Source organism: Podarcis melisellensis (genome assembly GCF_964234715.1).
Source record: "Podarcis melisellensis genome assembly, chromosome: 10".
Classification (NCBI taxonomy): domain Eukaryota; kingdom Metazoa; phylum Chordata; class Lepidosauria; order Squamata; family Lacertidae; genus Podarcis; species Podarcis melisellensis.
The window spans coordinates 23,936,794-23,959,202 of record NC_138542.1 but is presented as its reverse complement, the minus strand read 5'-3'; the positions used below and the strand labels follow the sequence as shown (position 1 = coordinate 23,959,202).

The window sequence follows — 22,409 nt, the reverse complement described above, 5'->3', positions numbered from 1 at the left end:
TCACCATGGGCCATTTTGGGATGGGGTGAGATTCTCACCCTACGAGTCTTCCGTGCTCTGTCTGGGTGGGTGTATCTCATCCCACCTATGAAGGTGGCACCTGGTTCTGGGTAACAAGACTGCATCCTGCCTATCAGCTCTTAGCTCTGATGCCATCTCCTCCTGTTCAGCCCCTCCTTCTGGCTGGTCAATGAGGCTTTGCACTCTGTATGAACGGTGGGGAGAGAGACAGCAGATCTGCTTCCTCTTCTCTGACATCTAGATATATAAAGAGAGGACCTCTCCACCACTTCTGTGTGCCTGCCGTCCATCCCCTCAGCTACTCCTTCCTCTTGTGTCTGCAGTTGCCAAATCATGCCAGGTCCTGCTGTAGCTAGGGGAGGGGAGATTACAACAGTGGTAGCAGACTTTCCTGCCAATATACGGGCCCACAAAAATACCACACCCTAGTGGTTAATCAGATGCCATTTATGTTCAGAGTAAGTTGTTTTAACCACTCACATACAGATTGTATAATCCATGAGCCAGTGGTTCATTTTCATTCTCCAATTTCTTGTCCATTCTAGCCCTGAGTCCTCACCTCCTCTCCTCCACTTCTGTTCAGAGGAGGGTGAATATATCCACTTTAGAGTAACCAAGGATGTGTTCCCAAACCCTGCATGGCAAATGAATCCTGGGCCTCCTATCCTTCAACTTACTATGGTGGCCAACCCACATCTCACTAGGGCCGGGGCCCATTGTAGTACCTCTACACCTCCTGCCTGATGCCCATCTAGATAAGACAGTCACCTGCAAATAGAAGCTGTCATGGACAGCTTTGCCTTCTGAACGGCAACCTGAAGGGGGGAAAGGTAGAGTGACTCCACCTGCAGCTGATCAGCCTGTAAGGACACAGAGGAGAAGGCACTGATGATAACCAGCTGGTTTCAGCCTTCTTAAGCAGAACTTCCAGGCTCAGTCAGGTGCTAAAAATAATGCTTGTTGTTCGTGGCTGCTTCGTGCTTGTTTTGACTTTTGATCATTGGATTCCCTGACCCCTCTGAAGATGTGGGTTGCTGTATGCCTGACCCTAGGACTGGATCTGACTTTGGACACTGACTCTGCCTCCAGGCAAGTACACCTCAAAGACTCTTCTGGTTGGCTGGTGTCCCACCCCACTGAGCTCTGCACGTTGGTGATCAGCAATGAGACTATGACAGAAGCTTGGTCTGGGGATTCTTTCTTAGACAAGGAGGACTGGCCTACTGCTCTCTTGCTGTTTGAGTCCTCCTTGTGACTCACGAGTGCCTGCTTCGAAGGTTGCTTCATGCACTTGGACCTCTTCCAGACCCCACCGGGCTCAGTCTGCTTGACTCCTGTGTTGATAACAGGCTGCCAAATAGTTAAATTACTTTGTGGTTAAATTACTTCAGGTGCACTGATGTAGGGTTTTTTTAAATGTATTTATTAGATTCCATACCTTGAAGGTGGTACAGTTAAAAAGCAACAATAACAATGTAAACATGTGGGAAAGAGAAGCTTCATACTGAATTTGATTATTATGTTTTTACATTCTTTAAAAAAAATCTATGAAAAGTACTAAAGGATAGCGTTGGATCCCAAAGGTAAATTTTACCTAGGTTAATTCTGCTCCACATTGACTTTATCTCAACACAGGACATCTCAACACAACTCTCATAGTGCAAACTTCCAACACTGATTTCTCATATGCAGTGTTTATTAGAAAACCAACCACCACCCCTTTGTATAAGGCTAATGCAGTCCATTAGAACCTTTTCAGTATTTACTATTTAGATGAAGGAGGCAGGCTGGGGTCAGGGAGCTAATTCTAAACATTTCTTCCTAATACAACACCCTGCCATCAAATTTGTACTATATAATATTTGAAAATAGTGTAAAAATGAAAGTGTGAACTGTTTTCTCTTAGGTATGTTTATTTGTGGACTTTCTCAGAAGTAAGCCCATTTCAGTTCAACGGGGCTTTTTACTAGGTAATAAGGTATAGAATTCGTAATGTTGTAATGGGAGTTAGTTAAAGCATGTTCTTGTTTTTTCCTCTGAAAATGAACTTGTAGGTGTTTAACTTTGTCCGGATAATGTCTCAAGTTATTGCTTACTCTTATCATTGTTCCCATATATAGGCCATACATCCCATGTCTTTGACCATAACTGTTAGCTAGTGTAGACCTTTGCAATGAAGTTTCTAGGAAAATAAAATCTTGGTGTGTATAAGAGCACCATATTTCTTATTTTCAAATGCATGAACAGAATTTAGCATCTATTAATATAGGTTGAATGGCTTTTTGAAGGAGCATATTCCTGCCCCCAAATTCATTTATATTCTACATTAAGAAGAAAACACCCCAGAATGGAATTCTGCTGTTTTTAAATGATAAATGTAATCATCTTCAAAGCAGTGTAGCCTAAAAAGAAGTGCCTTGTTAGAATATTATAAAAACCACAAACTATTTATTTACAAACTCACTTTCTTCAGAAGCATTTTTAGTATATACTATGCACTTGTCCTAGATAACAAAGAAATATTTTATAACATTTAAAATGCATTAAAATGCCAAATAAAATAGTAGATAATCGCCTCTCACATTTTTCAATATCTTATCATTTTTGTGACGGAGGCTACAATCATATACTTGCTTACCTGGGAAGAAGCTTCATTGAAATCATTGGGCCTTGCTTCTGAGTAGACATGCATAGGATTGCGCTATAAGTTACTACAATAACCCCATTTAGCATTGAAATATAATGTAAGGCACATTCAAAGAAAAGCTATTTCTTTTCTTTGGCTAGACTAGAAGTTAATACATAGATGAAATCCGCCATCTTTTTTCTTATGCTAAGGTTTTATCTGCAATTTAATGGGTAAACTTACTCTGAAGTACAGTTGCTTGTTTAACTTTACTCCAATTCAAGCCTTTGATTTTTTTTTTTTTGGCAGGTTAGTTAATTCAAAAAAAAATATTGAAGTTAAGAACTTTCAAGAAAAGGCAGAGGAGAACCTAATTTAACCTAGAGTGTCTCTTTTATTCTTCTGTTATTCATTTGAAGTGCCCTATCAGCTTGAACTGACCAACTTCAGTCATTTTTACCCTTTTATTTTTTTCCTCTAATGTAAACTGAAATTCCCTGCTGTTCATGGTATTTTAGTGTTTAGCATCATTTAATGAGCAGGTATCATTAAACTTAAAAGGTCTCTTTCTATATATCTCTGATTAGTTATTGAAGGAACCAAAGAATTCCTTTAATTTATCTCTGCTTCCTTGTTATATTTTGATGTCAGCTCATTTTACATTTCAGTATCTTTTTATAAAATAGAACATTATAATTTTGGTGTAGAAGTAGGACAGAAGCTTTTCATTAAAAAAAAATACCTGGCATGCAGATAAAATGTGAAACCTGCTTTGTTTACAAGGAATTTGTTAACACAGTTCCTCAGGTTTTTTTGGTTGGGTGTTTTTTTTTGGGTACACTAGTATGACAATTTCTAGCTAAAGAAAACATTTTTTACCTACTGTACATTTTATGTACCCTTTAATAGTATTTATCCTCCACGCATCCTTCCCTAGCATTACTAAAAAGACTCACTTACATATGTAAAAATATGTTTGGCCCTATTGATTAATGATCAGCTGATTAATGAGACAAGTTTGGAAGATGATAATTAATGAAAGGTACCTAATACTAAGAATACTGCAGGCTTGCAGAAATGTGAAAGAACGACAGCAGTGTATTCCAAGTCAAAAATTGGTCAATGGGAAGCATTCTGTCCCTGCCTCTATATTCCAGCCTGACAGATCCACTTCCCTGTGTTAGGTAGGATGTGCAAGGTTCCATGTCTCACCTGGCATAAACCTGTTTATGTGGAAAAGGCTGCTGATATGCCCCACTTAGGCAAATGTTCGCCATCTGAGAAGCACATTCTCCCATTCTGCTTTTCAAGAGTGATGCTTGGCAGGATAAAGGAGTGCAAGAGAGTTGTGTTTCATGATGGCTCGTCTTCTTTTCTCCAGAAAGTAGGGCATCATTCCTTGTGCAAATGTACAGCAACTGTAATCTCCCACTCCCCCCTTGGACTGGCTGTGCCACTCATCTGACCTAATGAGACGTGGATGTCTGGGTTCTACATCCTGAAGGCTCTGCCCCTGCCTCCTGTGGATAAACAGGGTCTTCAGGTATGTGGCTTGGTGGGTGGGGGAATCTAGCAACTCCAGGCAGAATAAGTTGGCCTTTGTTTTTCCTAAGTAAAATAGAATAACTGCAGTGGCGGATACCAAATAGGCAGAGTAGGCCCCATGCCTTTTAGGGGCCCCACAAGAATGGATCAAAATAGTGATTTGACTTTGAAATTGATTTATTAAAACTGTTGTTGGTAAAATCAAAAACTTATTAGGAGATAATTTGTGAGCCCCACCACCAACTGCCTTGGGGCACTGGATAACTAACTGGCACTGTTGTTATGGTTATAGCCCACCTTTACCCCAAGGAACTTAAAAAGCAGCACATACGGTTCTTCCTCTCCCAATTTTATTCTCACAACAACCTTGTGAGGTAAGTTTAGCTGAGAGACAGTGACTGGCCTGAGATCACCCAGTGAGCTTAATGGCTGAGAGAAGATTTGAAGCCAGGCATTATAGGCCTGAGCCTAATACCCTTTAACTGCTACATTGCCTGATGTTTACCACATTAGAATACAAATAAGCTGTTGGCTTTGCTTTCATACTAATGGCCAACCTAACAGATTATTAAATACATTCATAATTCAGAGTTTGATATACTCACATGAGTTACACAGCAAATATCCATTAAACAGTTTGGTAAGGATTCTTATTTTACTTTTATGAATAAAACACCAAATAAGACATACAAATCCAAAATACTCTAATGTAGCCCTGAGTACACTCAATTACATTTAAAGCACACCCCCATAAGAATCATGGGAACTGTAGTTCCCTACAACAGCTATAATTCTCAGCATCCTTAAGAAACTGCAATCCCCAGGATTCTTTGGGAGGGAGGGTGTGCTGTAAATGTATGGTGTCTCCACAACCTAGTATTCTTTCTAAGAATGTATTCTAAGAATGTACCCAGCCAGATGGGCAGGCAATGAATAAATGAATGAATGAATAAATAAATAAATAAATAAATAAATAAACAAATCCCTCCTTCCTACAGAGCTACAATTAATTCCTACCACCCTATCTATCCCCTCCAAAAGATAGATCCCTAGAAAATATTAGAAGCACAAATACAGTGCAATATATATGAGAGTTAGGGCTGGTAAAAACGAAGCCACAGCTGCTGTTTCTCAGTGAGAGAAACAGATTAACTTGTTTAACTAAAGACCTATTCACACATGGTGGTGTGTGTGTGTGTGTTTTTCCTACAGAAAAATCCTCCATGGTGCAACACACACACACAAATGTACACCCTCATTTCAGAAGCTCATGGCATGAATATTTTTTATTTGGGAAGTATAGGGTGAGGAAGCTGCTAGTGTACTTCAGAAGTGATGATGTATCTTTTGTTCTTACAGAGACAGGAAAACAGTAATGTGTGAAACAGTCCTACATCTAGTACACTTAATCAAGGCCTGGAGTGAGGGCAGATTTTCCCTTTCTTTTCTAGCACCTCCCTTTAAGGTCTTGGAGGAAAAGAGGCTACCAGTGAGGTGTTAATGGCTCTGGAAGAGGTGTAAATGGCTGCTAAAGGGTTCTTAATGGTTGCTGCTCAAAAGTATAGACACTGCAGAGTGGATGCAAGCCAAGCCAAACTTAGGTTCCTTAGTCAGACACAATATAGAGATTTTTCTTGAGGGAAAAGTACATTGCAAACTGGAGGTATACATCAGATGAGGTGTAAAACCTCTCTTCTACTAAGATGAATTGCCATCCAGTTGCATTTTGAAAACCTTGGAATGGAGCAAGTATGCTGCATTCTACCGTGGTATTGCATCAGAGACCTGAACTCCACTTAATACTTTTATTGCAACATTACCATGGCCTGAATGCTTAGTGAATGAAACCGTGCTTTTCCACAAACCGCTGCAATTTTTTGAAACAACCAACATTTGGGTGTCATTTGGTCAAACTACGCACAATTGGTCCAACTATGCACAGTGTTTGATTTATGCACAGTGGTACTGCAAACAAACAAAAGGCGGTCAGATTCTTTATTTTCAATGGTGTGGTACTTTGGTTCAACCCAGCCAAGATTAAACATCCACTGATCAGTGGAAGAGTTTTTGGCTTTGAGATCTGGGTGTATGCTCCACTTCCAGTTGGGAGCAGCTTCACTACATCTTTAGCTTTGCCTTACAACTTTGCTACCAGAATACCCATCGCTGGTTAACCTGCTAAAAACACACATTTGCTCCATTTTACTGGCTCTGGCAGTCTCCTGCCCCCCATTTCCCACTGCCAGTTAGAGTGTCTGTCCCTCTTTGTGCACCTTGATACGTTCTATGGCTGCAGGGTAGGTAAGGAACTTTTCCTCGGTCTGCTCTTTTCACCAAGAGGAAATAGAAAAATTATTCCAGATATCCCTACAGGGTCAGAAGGTCATGTTGTTGTTGTTGTTTAGTCATTTAGTCGTGTCCAGCTCTTCAAGACCCCATAGATCAGAGCATGCCAGGCACTCCCGTCTTCCACTGCCTCCCACAGTTTGGTCAAACTCATGCTGGTAGCTTCGAGAACACTGCCCAACCATCTCGTCCTCTGTTGTCCCCTTCTTCTTGTGCCCTCAGTCTTTCCCAACATCAGGGTCTTTTCCAGTCTTCTCATCTCATGAGGTAGCCAAAGTATTGGAGCCTCAGCTTCACGACCTGTCCTTCCAGTGAGATCTGGGTGTATACTCCACTGCCAGTTCATATGGCAAATGAACTCTGCAAATCCATGCTTTGTGTCCCCTCACAGTTTAGGTGGCAGGGGAAAAGCTTTTAGAGGTGTCCTTAGCATTGGATGGGTATAGTATTATAGTGGTGGCTGGTGCCAAATGGGATTGGTCAAGCAGGAGGCAGGGAGACCAACAATTGATGGAGCCAGATAAGGATAGCTTTGCAACACTAGCCGAGGAGTTGATGCAGCAAAGAGGCACTTCTCCCCACTACCTTCTGCCATGACAAGCTTGAACAGCAGGGCTGTAGATGCAGTTGCTCCATAAAACCCTATTGCCGCCAGCCAGCAGTTTGGATTATAGCCTTAGTCTGAATCCAGCCCTACAGTGGATATTTACAGGTTATTTAATGCCCATTACAGACCCGAAACTGATCTGGTTATGATGACTATGTTACTCACCACCAGTGAGTATGGTCAGACTGCCAGCAGGTTTGCTAGGTGGCAGAAATGGCAGCAGCCTGGCAGCGGCAGAATCAACAATGGGGTGGGGGAGGCAGAAGCAGTGGCAGCCTGGCAGCAGGGGCACAATAATCAGCAGCCTGCAAAGCCTTGCTACAGCAGTGGATGGTGGTAGCAGAAGTGGCGGCAGCCTGCGAGGCCTTGTCATGGCGGTGGCAGTAGCGGTGGCCTGCAAGGCCTCGCTGAGGCAGACTGCCACAGCTTCTGCCACCCCCTTCTACTACCGCCAGGAGGACTTGCAGGCTGCCGTCACTTCTTGCTACCACGGTGAGGCCTTACAAGCCCCACTGCTTGTGTCGCCACGAGGCCTTGCAGACTGCCACTGCTATTGCTGCCATCTCTCGTTGCTGCTGGAAGGCCTTACATGATGCCACTACAGCCGTTACGTCCTGTCACTGCCATGAGCCCCCACAGGACTCTGCTGTGAGGACTTGCAAGCCACCACTGCTTCTGCCACTTTCATCACCTCTGTGAGGCCTCACAGTCCTCTGCCATCAGTTTCTGTCACTGCCGTTACTGCTGCCACTTTCCGTCACTGCCACAAGGCCTCACAGGCTGCCGCAGCTACTGCCACTGCCTCCCATCACTTCTGTGAGTATTCACAGGTTTAGCTGCTGATCACATTGCAAGGTTTCACTGGTGATATTGTGAGGTTTACCTGGTGATAACATTGCAATGTTTAGCTGGTGAGTTACCACTATGTTGAAAACCAGATATCTCCTAGCCCTTACACACACTGTGATTTGCGATATATTGCCAGCTCAAATATTACGAAACAATTTTCACAATGTGAACTTCAAACCGGTTTTGGACGATATATCGATACATTGCCCAGCCCTACCATTGTGGGTACTGTCCCAAGAGTTACACACACTTACAATTTTGTTGATACTGCTACAGGAGGTAGTTGTGATTATTGTGGTGCTCTTTTTTAGCAGCTCATCTGATTGTACCTTGTTTTTATATTGCTATATTTAATTGATTGTTATCAAAAGTGTATTGGTTGTTTTTATTGCAAACTACCTAGAGACTTTGGTACAAAGTGATGAATAATCTGAATTAATAATAATGCAATAGACATATCCCTTTGCCCAATTGAATCTTTGGTCTAAAGAGGGAGGGGTAGCTAGCACAATGAAGGTGGATCCCTGAGATAAGGGAGAAAAAAGTAACCAGTTGTACTGTTTGCTCTTTACCTTTTTGTTTTGCTTTTGGTACAATACTTTACATTTTGTTTGCAGAAATTAAGTGCTGCTTTGGTAACATATTCAGGTTAGGTGGATGATCTTCGTAGAAATTGGTTTGCTGCTTTGGGGTGCATGGCCTGAATTAATTTTAGTGAGAGTTTTGAATTAGTTCTGGTTTTGATTTTTAAATGAAGTTTGCTGTATTGAGGTGTGTGTTGATTTTTAAATAGATTTTTCATTTTTAAAACAGCCAGTGGTTCAGTAGGATTTCTTGGATGGCCTTGGGCAAGCTGCTATCTTTCAGCCTCAGTTCCATATCTGTGAAACAGGAACACTGAATGTCTACTTCATAGAGCTGTTGTGAGGGTGAATGAGACACTGTCTCCAAAGCAATATGTATGCTTCTTTAGGGTGTTGAGGTTCTATAGCTTGAGGAGGGAAATTACACACTGTTGCGTAATTTCAAAAAATCTTTGTGTGTTTATATGTATGTATATGTGTGTGGTGCATGACTATGGATCAGGGGCGCCGACTTATAAAAAATATTGGGGGGGCCCATACCGACTTATAAAAAATATTGGGGGGGGCCAAGACCTCCAAACCGCTGCTGCTGGGGGAACGAAAGGGGCGAGCCCCGGGCTGCCCCGACCTTAAGTGAACCTGTGAGGGCCCGCCCTTTGCGGCAGCCGATTGGCTGCCGCCATGGGCGGTGAATATTAATGATGTATCATTTTTGTGCTTCATGCTGTGGCCACAGACATGTGATCTGATGGTGAATTTGGGGTGACCCAATGCAAAAATCCTGAGAATCCCTGTGGATCCATGTTTTGTAACCACGTTTTTGCACCATTGCAGCCCCAGGCAACAGTGGGTGTGTGATTTTTGGGGGGCAGGCTGTAGCCATGGACATGCTATGTGCTCTGATGGTGAATTTGGGGTGACCCAATGCAAAGAGTGCTCTCTCTCTCTCTCTCTCTCTCCCTCTCCCTCCCTCCCTCCCTCCCCCTCCTGGAGCACAGAGACGACACTCTGCTTGCCTGGAGGGGAGGGGCTTTCCCTGCTCTTTGTTCCGTTTGAGCAAACACAGCAAGGAAACAGAGGAGGGTGGGCAGTAAGACCCTGAGGCAGAATGCAGGAAAGCAGCCGCTTCCTCTTTTTGAGGGAAAAATACGGTAATAATTTTCCTAAATTATTGGGGGGGCTGAGCCCCCCCAAACGAATTTTTGAGGGGGCTCGGGCCCCCTCAGGCCCCATGGAGTCGGCGCCTATGCTATGGATTATATGAATTCATGGTGGTGGGTGTAAATGGCATGGAACATTTCAGCCTTAGACTTGAAATATGCAGTTTGGGTAATATGGTAATCCCTTGAATAAATTCCTTGTTTCTCATATGAATGCCTTTGTCAGGTTTGTGAGTTTAGTCTTTCTTTCTTAGTAGGGTGTTTCTGCCTGACAACATTTTATAATAGATGATGGAGGGGAGAGATTTCAGTCACCTAAAATGAAGGTTGTGTAATACACATATTTGTGTTATTCAGGGTGCATAAAAAACAAAGGTTGCTGTGTTGTTCCAAAGAGAGAGAGAGAGAAAGAGAAGAAAACCCTCCCAAATCCACAGTTGGATGGTACCTCTATCGGGGTCAACCAGAATGTCACAAAAGGGCAACAGGCACTTGGGTTCTCCAGAATTCTTCATCAGGCAAGATGCTATGCAAAGCAGGAGGTGAAAAGGACAAGGGAAACAACAAAAGGAATAGCAGTAAAAAAAGACTACTGCATCAGGGCCACACTTTGGTCACATTTTGGTTGGTCCAACTCAATTTTTGATTTTTCCCCTTATGGACAAACAAGCTATCTTCCCCATTTTTGTGTACCTTGAGAAGTACTGACTCCAGTAAATCAGTGCAAAATCTACAGCCAGAGAGTGGTGATTTTGATCACATGAGAATAGACTTGCATTTCGTGGGTTGCATTTCCTTCAATCATTAAGGAATACTGCACTGTTTGGTTTCAGTTGACTTGCTTTGCCGAGAGACCCATTCAAAAAGCCAATTCCTGGCTTTGCTAAATTGAAGACTGTTATGTTTCTTTTTATTTCTGCTTTCTGTCTACCCAATAAATTGTGTGCTTCTTTTTACACTTTGGGACAGAACTAGGTTGCAAAGCTAGACTTTGAAGTTCTCAGAGATATGGAGCAGTCACTGCTTCTTCATTGCAAGAACCTAGTTGTGTAACCAGATATCTATAGCACCTGGGAGGGATTTATTCAGACTGAAATCTCCATCTTGAAACTGAGTCTACAAGCTGACCTCATGGCTTGTAGCCTAAATTGTATACTTAATTGGTTTTATGTTGTTCCTTGTCCCCCTCATCCCCTGCTTTTCTTTTTAAAATATTTTTTTATTAACCAATAAAAATCAAATTAAATCACATCACATAAATTCTGAATTACAAAGCCGAATTTTAAATTTTGTTGGGGGGGGGGGACACCCATATTTCAAGATCCGAAGGGGGATTCTGATCATCTTTTTGCTACTGCGTTAATGTCCAAATCAATCCAAATCAGTCCAAACAGAGTTCATAATTCTGTCCAGTCTTATCTTGCTGTTTCCACATCACATCTTGTTCGTATATTTTCTCTTTTTTCTTTATGATCTCTTTTGATAGTCTCCTTAAGCCGATAAACACGAATAATAATCCTGTGTGAATTTTCCGTTCTTCCAACCCTCAAATCAAGATGGTTTCCATATATCATCACCTTCATAGATAACATCGCTCTTTCCATCATTAATTACAGAACTGTCATTCCTAAGTCCCACTGAGGAGTTTCACCCACAATATAAAAACAGCTTTATTTCTCTATTTCTCCTCTCAGACTTAAGTCCTCCGACAGAACTTCCCAATATGGCGACGGCGTTTTTACCTGCGTCATTCCAAAGCTCTTATACATTCCACGCTCTTCTTAAAACATGCTTTGGTTCGAAAGTTTATCTCCACACAGCCTTAAATCCACAGCTTAAGTCCTTAAAACGACAATTCTGACTTGTGAGGGGAGGGGATTCTTGTTTAATCACATAAGGAAAGAAAGGAAAGTTTTCCCTCCTCCCCCATCAGTCATTTGCCATACCGTATCTTGGCGTATCTTCTCATGTTTTATTCTTGTCTTGTTTTATCAGAGATCTCTTCTATTAGTCTTTACTCCCCTTTCTTCCATGAGATATGTGCATTCCTTCATCCAAATTGTTTCTTTTGAAGTTCTTGCAGCTAGTGGCGCGGATCAGGGACGGCGTCCAGGAGTGCCAAAATCCCACAGGAGGGCTTTGTGCCTAGTGCCCCCATCCCCACAAATTCGGGGGTGGTATAGGACACAGCAGGCAAGGGCAGTCCTCCCCCCACCATCCTGGGGGGGGTAGGGAGGCTAATTACTCCCATCATAGCCTCCAAATTACCTTGTGTGGGTCGGAGAGATGTTATTGTCAGCCATCTTCCGATGCGCCCCGTAGTGGCCCCCCCATCCCCTGCTTTTCATAACACCTTGTGTGATGAAGAGTTCTGGAGAAAGCTTGCCACAGTTGTGACGTTAATATTGGTCCCAGGCAAGATATTCCCCTATTTAAATATATAATGTAAAGGAATCTGCATATTTGAACTAAGGAATTTCAGGAATCTAATTCTCTCTTCTCCCATACCACTAAATGTGCTAAATCATGGAGGGCAGCAGATAGTGCTTGCTCATTCCCCACTCCAAGAGTCAAGCAGAATGTGAGAAAGAGCTCTGAATATGTATAACTGTAGCAGTTGAGAGCCCTGGTTGCATGTATAGGCCCTTTGTACCTTGGTTGCGTATATAGGTCCTGTGCCCATACATATGGACTCGTGCAGAGCCCTTTCACATATTTCACACAGCATGCAGTTCGGGGCAAGACCATGTACAGAATGGTACAGCCAGCAACTCTACTCATTAGCTGAAGTCATGGAGTAAAGTGGTGAGAATAGAGCTTAGTAGTGTTTGGTTGTAGGGCTGATTTGTGTTAGTTGTTCATGCTTTTTTTTGTGTTTAGGTTATTTGATAACAGTTTTATGCAGAGTAGTTTCCATTAAATGACTAATTTGACATCTTGAGGGCTTGCAATATTTGAACCAGTTATCAAAATAGTATAGTCGTACCTTGGAAGCTGAATGCCTTGGCTCCCGAACAAATTGGCTCCTGAACGGAACAATTTTTGAAAGCTGAATGTCCGGCGCGGCTTCCGATTGGCTGCAGGAGCAGCACTCCGGTTCCAGGAGTTGAATGGACTCCTGGAACGCATTCTATTTGAAAACCAAGGTATCACAGTATCTAAAAAAGGGGGGGGGGTCACTGGCATTTCAGTTACTACTGTATGGAGAAGTGACTATTAAGTCTCCAATTCACTATGAAGCACGAAGTCACAACTCAACCATTCAGATGTTTCAATACCTGAACTACAAAACTTTTCCATGGCATTAATTGTGTAAAGCTGTCAGCTATGGCATGGCTGAAAATTATGTTATGGCCTGCTATGATGGTCAAATTCCCATAGGTGCCCCTTTTGCACCAGCACTCAGTGGATAATATGATGTGTTAGGGAAAGGACAGAGTAGAGTTGTGTATGGCATTGTGGAAGATTTCATAGACATTTCCATTAGCTTGTTGCATTGCAATAGTAATGGAGAAGGAATTCTTTTAATAAAAAAAATCTGTTTTATACAAACACATGAAACACAATATGCAATACTGCATCAATATATTCTGGAAGGCCTGGTAGTGTGGTGGCAGAAGGTTCTATGAACTCTTTCCTTAATGAAGGTCCAAATGTTTCAATGAATCATTTCACACTGTTCTCTGCAAGCAATTACTAGCATGTATAGGGTCAGAATGTTTTTATTATTTTAAATACAGCACTACAACAGTAAACAGAAGGACTATCCCTGCAGCAGCAAAAACCAACCAACCTACAACAACAACCAAAAACTGGAGAATAGGAGTCACAGAGAGGTTCTAGCTGAGCTCTTCATCAGTGTGTGACAAAAACGATCTAATATTGGCATCAGTTTTTGAGGTTTGGACAATTGAACCTGGCTGACTCAGTTTTTCTCCATTTTGCAAACAGGCCTTTTTCTGTGAAGATATGTTTGACTTCTGTCTGCAACAGCCATACCAAGGCTTGTTGCATCTTTTCCCATTAATCAAGCCCTGTCAAGTGTTGCGGTTCTAACTAACTGTTACTCTCTGTATGAAATGTTTATCCTGTTATTGGGCAATAGTTTTTGTGCTTTGCTTTTCCTCTACACCATAAGTCTTTTCTTTTTCCAGCCTCTTTGAGGACAGGTAGCCCGTTCATTAGTTGATGTTGCCAGAAGTGTACATGCCCATTACCATTTGTGTAAAAAGGTGGAACTTCGCATATGGCCAAACTTAATTCTCTCTTTACCTGATAAGTCAGTTCTTGATGTCTAAGTGAACCATATTGTTGGCTACATCTACAATAAGTGACAAAAACATCTGGTTGTTTCGAAAACCCTTTGAAATTACTGATACAAAGGAATTGTTAGGACAGTGTAAGTTTTGGTGATCCCGCCTGATATTTCCACCCATGCGTTTGCTTAAACAAACTAGCTTTTTTGGCCAGAGTATATTTTCTTCCATCTCCATTTTACATATCATGTGATCTCCAGATTCATTTAAAACAATTACAGCTTTTCTTTTTCATTTTGGCACAGTTACTTGGTTTTCTTTTCCGCCATCTGACCACCAATGCTTGAATAATTTGGTTGTGCTACCCAGTAATTAGATGTTGGGGTTTCTTTCTATAAGAGAATTTGAGCCCTACAGAAAATCAAGGTGGCAGCAATAACAATATTTACCAATGCTTTTGGAGTAACTGGCAATGTGACCAAGGCAAAGAGGTTATTTTGGGTGGTGGTGGACTTCTTCCCCATGTTTCTATGGCATGGACAGAATCATGCCATAAGCGAAAAAGCTGTGTGCAGATAATTTTTTCACTCATGCTGTGTGAGTGAATGAATAAACCATAGTTTATCCACCCCTAGAATAAACAATTAATAGTACCAGCACTTTTTGTTCCTCTGATTCTTTTTGCTCCGGGCTGACAAGTTAACGTACAAACATCAGAGTCGGGGAATAACTCCTCAGGTTGGTAGCTATTGGGCATCAGTCTAGGATGGGTGTCTGTGCATTGTGTGCTGCTTCATTTCAAGAATCTATATTAGAAAATAATTGGATTGTGTTATTAGGATTATAAACTGAAGTCTTTCTGATATCCATTTTGTACATGATTTCCTTTCTCCCTTCTAAAGTAAACCATTATAGGTTGTGTTCATCTTCTGTATATGACTGTTATAGATAGACACAATATGTATAACTTGCTTTATGAAAAAGAGTGTTTCCTGGATATTACTTTTGAAATGTATCCATAGTAATGCACAGAGTTTGCACCTCGATTTCAATTAAGATTTTCAGTGCTCTAAGTGATGAGGTTTTTTTTTTTGTTTTTTTTGCATGTTTACACCCAGTCAGAAATCTAAGGAACCATGATAAAGATTCTTACTGCTTGAAATGACATTACAAGAGTCTGGTTTCTTTGATGTTACATGTATGCAATGATAAGTTATTGCTTGGTTAATGATCAAGTGCATTTACCCTCTGCTTCCAGTGAGGGATGTATGTTTGGGTGAATGAGTCTGGTGGCTGGGCAAGATTCTGTGTGCATAAGATAAATGTTTTGGATACTCCATACGACCACATCAACATATATCTGCATGTAGGGGCATATAAATTTAAATTAATAGGTCATTGTTTGTCTTTCACAATCTGTTATGAGTGTTAAAGATAATATAATCCTTCTTGCATCCGTTTTTCCATTATTGGTCATCAAATTGCTTGCAGTTACAAAAAGAAGATAAACTTACTAAGCTTATTCAAAGTCTTTGTAAACAGGTGCCACTCCGGTGAATTAAATTAAAGACACCTGCTTATGTTTGGCCAGAATTTCTAGTTTTTAGAACAATAGTAATAACTGTGTCAACTATTCTGTTGCCAAATCCTGTCAAAACATTTCTGTTTCTGCGTATCATCACGATCGTGCTAAATTTATATACCCCCCCTTCCCCAGGAACTGTTCCTTAGTTACTTTAAAATGCAGAACCTGCAGAGGGAGCTCAAATCATTTGTTCTGGGGGGCCTTGAACTGTAGGGGTTTTAGGCATTTATTTATTGGGAGATAAATGCAATTGTTTACCCAGGCAGCACAAACCTGGGCTATTTACCTTGATATCTGATTTTACGACAAGATTGCACACACTTGTATAACACAGCCTTAGGGAATGTTTCATTTTCCAGCAGATGGAAGAACATTCGTTTGAATTTAGTTTTCTTGCGTACTTTTACATAACTGGTGTGGCTATGTGTTTTTACGTGGTTTTTTTCAATATTGGGTGGGTGGGTGAGGGACCCAAGGCACAATCCAATCAAAGGTAAATGTTACTGAATACCATTGATTTAACAGTAGAGGATATCTGTTTAAAAGTCACCCCTAGAAATTAATGGAATTTAACATTGCTTAAATATGGAAAGATAATAGCCTGAGTTTCTCTGTCTCTCTTTCTCTCTCATATGTAACTCAGGATGACTTGGGGTCCAGTTTTAGAGGACAAACTATGTGTATCCTGTTGCAGTTCTTAAAAAAAGTTGCACAGTAGCTTCAACTTTTCCCTTCAAAACAGTAGGAAGTAGGTGTTGGATTATTTCTTAGTTGATACCTGCATTTGTTATGAAGGAACAAATGGGGATTAAATCTGTGTACACTATTAAAAGCTTGTGTGCTATACTCAGGAATTAAAAACTTGGACCTACTAAAAGAAGTTATGCTATTTATCTACATTATCATTAAACACAGGTTTGCTCTGGCCCAATTCCATTATATATGAAGCACTCTCCCCACCATTCCCCTAATAAAGCTGGAAAAAGCCAGTTTGGAACTTCCGAAATATGTTGTTGTTGTTGTTGTTGTTGTTAATTTGAATTTATATACCTCCCTATACCCGGAGGTCTCAGAGTAGTTCACAGAATAAAATCAAAATATAAAACCAGAAAATACATAATCAAAATAAAAATGACAATGACCCAATAACCCTTCCCCTTCTAAGTACATTTAAGGCAAATAAGCAACTGTAGTGGCTCAGTTGCTTTGGGTGGGTGTCTAGATATTGTGACATGTAATTGCCTTCCCCTGAAGTGATCTTAACTTGCTATATATTAACTTGCATTGTGGATATTAGAAAATACGTGTGGGAGCCTTTGCTTTGGGCCAGTATCATGGATGTAGCCAGGATACTTGTTGGGGGGGCAGGCCTTTCCTTAAAGGGGGGTGAACCTGAGTTAGCTTTGTGTTTTTATTGATTTTTATTGATTTAAGGGGGAAGCTGCCCCCCTTGGCTACACCCATGGTGACAAACGGCATTGCTTCTTAAGCATGGCATACATACTTTTAAATGTCCCAGTATTTAGCATTGAGATAGCTAATTTTATAGTCCTTAAAGTTATGCTAATAGTTTGCATGTCTTCTCCAAGGGAGATTTGGAGGGTGGCATAAAGAGAACAGGCCTTTTCAATTGTGGCCTCCTGTTTGTGGAATGCTCTGCATTAATGTGGTAATAATAATAATAAATAATTTTATTTGTACCCCACCCTCCCCAGCAGGGCTCAAGGGGCTAACATCATACAAATAACACAGTATACATAAAAACAGGCATCAATTAAAATACATCTTTAAAATAATTCAGACAAATTAAAATCTGGACAAATGGCAGTTATCAGGTTAAGATTGAGAGCGGTTAATACTTGCCCAGGACCAGCTGTTTTCACTGATCATATAAGGACCTGTGAACAGGCTGGGAGGCCTTCTTTATGCTTGTTCTTATACAAAGGAAAATAGGTCAGACTGCCCCCTGGCCAAAGGCCTGGCGGAACAGCTCCGTCTTGCAGGCCCTGTGGAAAGATGTCAAATCCCGCAGGGCCCTAGTCTCTTGTGGGAGAGCATTCCAGGCCGGAGCCACGGTTGAAAAGGCCCTGGCTCTGGTTGAGGCCAGTCTAATTTCCCTGGGGCCCGGAGTCCTTAGAGTGTTGTTTTTTGCAGACTGTAAGGTCCTCCGTGGGGCATATCAGAGGAGACGGTTGCGTAGGTCTGAGGGTCCTAGGCCGTATAGAGCTTTGAAGTTAAAACCAGCACCTTAAACCTGATCCTGTAATCCACCGGGAGTCAGTGCAGCTGGTATAGCACTAGGTGAATGTGATCCCGTTGCGAGGACCCCGTAAGGAGTCTCGCTGCAGCATTCTGCACCCGCTGGAGTTCCTGGGTCAGTTTCAAGGGCAACCCCATGTAGAGTGAGTTACAGTAGTCAAGCCTGGAGGTGACCATCACATGGATCAACTTTTTTTTGGAGACCATTTTGGCTGTATTTGTTTGTTCGTCCTTGTGTGTGGAAAGACAGTGTTTTCACCAGACAGTATATGCCACATGCATATATTCTACAGTCCTGAATCAGCATGAAAAAAGTTTTATGTCGAAGAGAGAAGTCTGAGCTACAAATGTTACTATAGAAATCAAAGTACTACAGCATACTGTTGCCTGAACAACTGTTGTATAATATTGTGAAATGTGCACAATTAAAAAATACTTTTGTTTCCTTTCTTCTATTAACCTTGCATTGGAAAAGATCAAATGGAGAAACTCACTTTATTCAATAAGGTAAAAGTAAAGGGACCCCTGACCATTAGGTCCAGTCGTGACCGACTCAGGGGTTGCAGTGCTCATCTCGCTTTTTTGGCCAAGGGAGCCAGCGTACAGCTTCCGGGTCATGTGGCCAGCATGACTAAGCCGCTTCTGGCGAACCAGAGCAGTGCATGGAAACGCTGTTTACCTTCCCGCTGGAGCGGTACCTATTTATCTACTTGCACTTTGATGTGCTTTTGAACTGCTAGGTTGGCAGGAGCTGGGACTGAGCAATGGGAGCTCACCCCATTGCAGGGATTCAAACCGCTGACCTTCTGATCGGCAAGTCCTAGGCTCTGTGGTTTACCCCACAGCGCCACCCACGTCCCACTCTATTCAGTAGGGGTAGGGAATTCTAGACTCACTTGAGACTTGTCTCATTTTAGCCCTTACACACAGTCTTGGAAAAATCCTAATTTGCTTCTGAATTTGAAACATGAACATTTTTAACATCACACCTGGTCTGGCATTACAAACTTTTAGAAAATGAGTGAAACTTCCATCAAGCTTCCCTTTCCTCATCATGGCTGACTCTAGAACCAATGGACATGGGAGAACAAAGGAGATGGGGGCTAGTTACTGCAGCTGTTGTTGGGTCAGAGCTCCGGCTTGCAGCAGGTTCTGAAGCTGGAAGCTCAGAAACGTCACATAGTTATTTATCCTGTGAAATGCCACCAAGCTGTAGACAAATGAGAGAACTTCAAGAGGACTAGGAAGAACAGTGATGCCATGCTCGTCTTGTAAATCATTATGACTTCTCAGATACATAACTAAGAATACATGAAATTCTTAAATATTAGATTGGATTCAAAGAATCACGAGTACAGTGAAAATAGTGATTAGCATCGTGTGTCATGCACAAAGTGACCCTCCCCCAGGAACAGTACAAAAAAACCCTAGAAATCTGGTATGGGTACAGATAGGCCGTAAGTTCCCGGTACAGCAGGTATGTAGGGGTGGCTAGGCAAAGGATAAGGATTGGCTTTTGGAGAGCTTGGCTCTTGTCCAATGGACATGACGCCAACTCATCTTCTGGAGCCACCACCTGCAAATTGCTGGCATAGTGTGGTGTAGGCCAAGAATCTGGGTTCTACTTGGCAACCTGGGTTGAGCTGTGAAAGGTCAGGCCCCCAGAGCCAGGCAGGAGACCTACCACACCACCCTTAAAACCCTGTAAGGGGGTCTTTCCTATATGAGCAATTATCCCACTGAAGTTGTGACAAAAGTAGAAAATGAACGCATAACAGTGTAACCAACTCTTTCTGAGGGAAAGTTGAATATGTCACACCATGGGTCACGCAAGTATGAGCAAAATTCATTTCCAACCCTGTCAACCAGTGAGCAGCCTAGTTCCCAGCAGCAGGCCTAACCTTGAGGGAAGGAAGCTGGAGACCAAGATAAATAAGCCCTGCCTTCCACAGGAATACCACAATAGCTTATGTGCTCCTGGGGAATCCCCTAAGACCCAAACAGTTCCATACATGGCCGTTTCCTTGTGGGGCTTGTCATGCAGCTCATATAAGGTTATTCAAGGCAGACCTTAATGCCAAACCCTTGTCTTCCATTATGTATAATTCTGAACTCCAGCTGTGGTCTGAGCATCAAAGTTGCTTACCTGTTTAAATTCTTCATTGGCTCACCATTTCCTTTTCCATGGTTCAAAAGCCTCTGGAGATGGAGCTGCTGCCATGGTGATGCTCCGTGCTATTTTTCTAGGAAAAGGGGTACCGGAGCTCACCATGAACTTCTCCCTTCTTCTCTCAGAATTGCAATGGAGCCTACCTGAGAGATGCTGGAGCTGAGCTCTGGTGAGCTCTGGCTGAAAAAACGCTCTGGTGATGCTTTGTGCATTTAGACATCAAGCCAGACAGTAGCACAAATTATGGTTTATAAACCCACATCAAACCAGGGTTTCTGATTTTGGTTTGCTGGATAATCACAAACCATGGTTTGCTAATTCAGACATCACATCCTTTAACACAAATTAACAAAGTGATAACCGACAAACAGACTTCTTGCATCTTGTGCATGAATAAACCTACAATAATTTTGATACCATACTTAATCCTGTTGGTCTACATATAAAAAACTGATATTTACCCCCTTTGAAACTAATGGCTACCTTATTGGTGACTACATTGTTTTCTGTCTATTGGTTGGTACTGCTTTAAATTAGAGCAGTGTATTTGTAAAAATGTTAATTAAATAATACATTCACACAAAGGTTAAATTTAGTGATTCTTAAATCAAGGGTAAAATGGTGATTAGTATGAATTTATGTATGTTGTGGTGTTCTTTTCTTCCATTTTCCAAGTTCTGTGAGTTCTGCAATTATTTAAAAAGTGGGTTAATTATGAGCATTGTGATGTAAGTGTACTGTTGCTTCACCTTTGAAACATCTTCTCCCTTATACTTCCCTTTCTGTTTCTTTGTGAGATATTTTTCTTCTTCCAGATGTTAGTATAATGTATGCCTTCCTAATAAATTCACCATTCCTTAAATGCAGTAGGACTAACATGGAGTTTACACACTGCCTGAGCATCTTATGCTCAGTGGTCACTGTTCCTTCTGAAGATTTCAGAATCAATAATAGGCTGCTGTCTTTGGCTGCTGACCAGAAGCCTTGCTTCTAGATCCTGCTGAACTAGAGATGGCATCCAACTGTTGCAAAAGCTGACAGTTGTCCAGAGGATTACAACTGTGATCATACAGAGTGTGAGGGGAAAGGGGGGGAGGATCTTGACCTGTTATATGTTCTTTTGCATAATTGTTTCTGGAGGCAAAAGGGCAGAAAGGGTTCAGAATTAGAGCAGGACTTTGATGGGAAGTTGTCATTTGAAAACAGTTTGCATTGCCTGTCATCTTTTGTTTGGAAGAAAACAGGCTGTGACATAATACCTGTCACTGCCAGCGGGTGTTTCTGTGCACCCTGGAGTGAAATATCCCAAGCAGTGGCAGCTTTTTACTCTAGGTTATCTATATGGTTGGAGAGAGTTCTTACTGTTCCAGTCTCTTTGTGTGTGTATATATATATATAGGGCCCACCTGTCAAAGGCACAGGTCAAAACTGAATAATAGAGCTATGTATGTGAGTACTCGAAAATATTTTGAGGATAAATCTGTTCCCTTCAGGGAAGGAAGACTACTAGTGTTAATAAATCCATTCTATTCCTAGTGGAAGCAATTATGACACATGTTTAAAATGCAAATATTGCACTCTTGTTGTTAGAAAAACACATTTAAACATTTTTTTAAAGCACCATTAGATTGGGTACGGCAAGAATATGGGCTTGGAAAGTAACACATGTAAAGGCACGTAACTAAAACCATTTAAGTTTAATTTACCCACATCATTTCTGTATCAGGTGCCATTACTGTGATATATTGGGGCTTTGTAATTTGCTAAAAAATATTGAGCCATGTGAGGCACTTAATTCTGAGAAATCTTGAGATGGTGGAGGAAGATGGTATTAGCAATTGTTCTCCATAAATTATTCCCCTTTTTTGCTATATGATTTAGAAATGTGTCCATTTTGTTTACATTTTGATCACAATATGTCATATTGATAAATTCTTAACCACGTCACATTTGAAATATGAAGGCTTGAACTGAAGGTTAATGTTATTTTAAGCTGCCAAACTTGACGTACCTCTGATACAGCTTTGTGGAAGAGGCACCTATCGCTTGATAGCTGTGTGAAACTGTTGCCTACAGAGATGGGCTCTTGACACTGTCTGCCAGCCTCAGGCTGTCCGCTTTGTGTCTGCTTTAATTGAAAATTAATAGTTAGGGGGTTGCTATGGAAATGATACCATTGCTTGCAGACAGCAAACCCCGCTTTTTGCAAAGAGACACTAGTGGTATTGTTTGTCCTTGTTGACCTCAGAAGTTCAAAAGCCTGGAGGAGGAAAGGAGATGCAAATATTTTACTTAAAAAAATTAATTTGCATATTTATAACATTGTTTTTGAATGTCAGAGATAGGGAGTATAGGAACTTTTGTGAGTATATGCTTTTAAAGCTTTTAAACCTTATGTTAA

The 22,409-nt window shown here is 41.4% G+C and overlaps 1 protein-coding gene and 1 long non-coding RNA gene across 8 annotated transcripts in view; one reads left to right on the top strand and one right to left on the bottom strand.

The window, feature by feature from the left end:
* FOXP2 (forkhead box P2) overlaps positions 1–22,409 on the top strand; it is a 352,653-nt gene that overhangs the window by 133,446 nt on the left and 196,798 nt on the right. The gene's annotated exons all lie outside the window — the stretch shown is intronic.
* Positions 22,135–22,409, bottom strand: part of LOC309379685 — an 8,464-nt gene continuing 8,189 nt past the window's right edge. The window contains exon 3 of the long non-coding RNA XR_014172597.1: positions 22,135–22,268. This is a non-coding gene — a long non-coding RNA (uncharacterized lncRNA). The remainder of the gene's footprint in view (positions 22,269–22,409) is intronic.